Source organism: Notechis scutatus, chromosome 12 (assembly GCF_049901735.1).
Source record: "Notechis scutatus isolate UNSWTSFEM ecotype Mainland chromosome 12, rNotScu1.2, whole genome shotgun sequence".
Lineage (NCBI taxonomy): Eukaryota > Metazoa > Chordata > Lepidosauria > Squamata > Elapidae > Notechis > Notechis scutatus.
In genome coordinates, this window is record NC_142020.1 from 15,467,924 (window position 1) to 15,471,529 (window position 3,606).

Genomic DNA, 3,606 nt, shown 5'->3' on the forward strand with positions numbered 1-3,606 from the left:
AGAAGAAGAAGAAGAAGAAGAAGAAGAAGAAGAAGAGGAGGAGGAGGAGGAGGAGGAGGAGGAGGAGGAGGAGGAGGAGGAGGAGGAGGAGGAGGAGGAGGAGGAGGAGAAGGAGGAGAGGAGGAGGAGAAGGAGAAGGAGAAGGAGAAGAAGAAGAAGAAGAAGAAGAAGAAGAAGAAGAAGAAGAAGAAGAAGAAGAAGAAGAAGAAGAAGAAGAAGAAGAATCACCTCTTTCAATCAGGAGCATCTTTTCATTAAAATGGTAATCTATTCAGATGCTTGGAAGGGTCAGTACTCTCATTAATAAGGGTAGGAGATAAATATTTGAAATAACTTGCCAGACAATTGACTCAGGAAGGTGCCAGTTGAAGTCCAGGTAGACCACAAGCATCTAGGCATGTCTTGGTGGACTTAGCTGAGACAAAACATTGTATAGGATTCAGATGGATTTGGTTCTTCGATAACTAGAGTAAAATTCTGCTTTGGATAGAAGGAATAAATCTCCTTTTAGGCCCCTTGGCATCACAGACATCTAAGGAGGTTGAGGTGGACCAGCAGAGATAAGGGCTTGACCAGGAAACCATGGAGATATCAGACTAGAAGCTGATATTTATCCAGAAGTTGGTGCATGAAGGGTTATATGAGCAAACCCAATGCTGAAAGAAAAACCAGGCATTGGGGGCAGAAGAGCCAGAGAAGGATGGGGGTGAGGACCAAGCATGGAGACCAGGACGTTGATACAACCTGGCCTTCAAGGATTGCCCCATTTGAGTCAACTGACAGGGTTTGGGTGGGCCTGAACGATGGAAAATGGGGCTCCATGTTCTTGGGATGGACCTAGACCACCAGTGAAAACACCAAATGCAGGAGTTCAGGAGACTTTCTTGAGGGACAGTTGCTTTAACGTAAGTTGGCCAATGGAAGACCAAGCCCAACAAAGTCCAGGAAACCTCAAAACTTTGACCCAACCTCTTTCAACTTTCACATCTTTTCATAGGGGACTGCATGACCAAAGCCCCTTACCCTTCATTCTGAAGATTTCAGAATTGGTAAGAGAGGCCAGTGGGTTTTCCCAGTATCTGGAGTCGGCTAAGGACCGTTTTTTTAGCCAAAAAAATAAAAATAAACCAGAGAAGTAATGCTTGGCAGTCGAGAAGCAGCAGATGCTTCCTCCCCGCCTTTCGTTCTTGCCCTTCTTTTGTTTGTGTTCGTTTTATGCGTGCGAGTGTGTCGTTTCAATTTAAGCAGTGCTCTTTTTCCTCCGCAGCATAAAACATTTAGCAATGAATTGATTACGATTCCGTTTGATTGCCGGCAGTGAGAATGAGCAGCCAGCAAGCAGAGAAAGCAGGGATGACAGACGGCGGAGGGAGAAAATGTCGGTTTCCAGGCCCCCCATCACCACAGCGCAAAAAATCTTGGGCTTCTCTCTTGTGAACCGTTGCTCCCGGCAGTGTAGCTTTTCTGCTTAAGTGGGGATATTCCAGACATGAAGCTTTTAGGACATTAGATAGACATCGGATGAGGCTTCCAGGCCAAACTGGACAGAGGAAATTATAAATTCACCACCATCATTTATTTATTTAGGAAAAAGAAAATGATCCTTTCCATTCTGTTGATGGAAGAATTTGGGAAGGTTTGCAGTTTGCATGTAGATATTTGGGTCTGTGCATGAATTTAGCAGATTTAATAAGTCCAGTTGTTCCCAGCTTGGAGCAGATCAAGCAAGGTGGGTCTTCTGTGGTGCTTAAGAAGGAGCAATCTGGTTCAGAAGGTAGCTTGCAACTCCTAGTTGCTCTCTACCTATGGTTGCCCAAAACACTAAACTTCTCCTTGGGTTGATGGATGGGGCCATTTTGCAAGTCTCCACTTATCTGGACCTACTGCGTAGTCCGGATGGCCACTGATGGCTACAAAGTCATCTGGATGTATCCCCTACACCCAGACTGATAATTTACCTCCCCTCCTGGGATCAAGTCTGGTGAAGCTTCTTCGTTCATGGTTATCTCCATCTCCTCATTGAAATTGACTTGATGGTCTTCAGAAATGATGCTTCCTATTGAATAGGATCCCTAAACTGATGTGACACCAGATGATGTTGGCTTAGATTAACAGATAACAGATAATCAGAGTTGGAAGGGACCTTGTAGGTCATCTAGTCCAACCTCCTGCCCAAGCAGGAGACCCTACACCATTTCTGACAAATGGCAGTCCAGTCTCTTCTTGAAAGTCTCCAGTGATGAAGCTCCCACAACTTCTGAAGGCAACTTCTGTTCCATGGGTTGATTGTTCTCACTGTCAGAAAGTTTCTCCTTATTTCCAGGTTGAATCTCTCCTGGATCAGTTTCCATCCATTATTCCTTGTCTGGCCTTCAGGTGCTTTGGAAAATAGCTTGACCCCTTCCTCTCTGTGGCAGCCCCTCAAATATTGGAAGGCTGCTCTCCTGTCTCCCCTGGTCCTTGTCTTCCCTAGACTAGCCAGGCCCAGTTCCTGTAACTGTTCTTCATGTGTTTTAACCTCCAGTCCCCTAATCCTCCTGGTTGCTCTTCTCTGCACTCTTTCCAGAGTCTCAACATCTTTTTTATAATGTGGTGACCAAAACTGGATGCAGTACTCTAGGTGTGGCCTTACTAAGGCTTTATAGAGTGGTATTAGGACCTCCCTTGATCTTGATTGTATCCCTCTGTTAATGCAGCTTAGGATTTGCATTAGCTCTTTTGGATGCTGCTGCACGCTGCTGGCTCCTACTTAGCTGGTTGTCCACTAAGACTCCAGGATCCCTCTCCCAGTTCCTGCTACTGAGCCTGGTTTCACCCAGTCTGTAGGTTTCCTTTGGGTTTTTCTTGCCTAAGTGTAGGACTTTACTTTCCTCTATGTTAATTTCATTTTGTTAAATATGGCCCAGGGTTCTAGTCTGGGCCATATTATAACCCAGGACCTTCCAGACCTGATTCAAAAACCAGGATCTTGGTAGCTTATCTGTGGATAGATTGGAGAACTGCAATGCGTCTTCCCAAGCCAGATATTTCTACCAGAAGAACGGATGACGTTACCGCAGACGGAGCAGCAACACTTCCAAAGCCCAACCGTGTCCTAGGTATTCAACCAAGGTGAAAGCCCTCAATGTCAACCTTCTGCAGAAGAACACGGAGATTTTTTTGCCATGGTTGGCAAGCAGCTGGCAGGCAGAATTAAGCCTCAAGGCTCGCCAGACTCCCTATAAATATGAAGAATCTGGCTTCCTGCCCAAGCCAGCAGACTGAGACGTCCACCTCTGTTTCAGGATCCAGCTGCCAGCTCACCCAACTCATTCTGGCAACCGTGGTCCGGAGAACAGACAACGGAGGCCTGGATTTGGTTTCTGCGCCTTCCTTTGGCCTTCCTGCCTCTTTTTATGGAGCTGTTTGGGAAGATGGTCGCAAAGGAAGCATACAGCTCTTTTTCTCAACCTTGGCAACTTTTGTGAGGTCTGGACTTCAACTCCCAGCATTCCCCAGCCAGCACAAGGTGGGGAAACCCGGTTCTCGGTGCCAAAACTGAATTCTTGTTCCAAAATACGAATCCATTCTTTTCTGAACAATGCACAAAAAGGAACCAGCATTTCG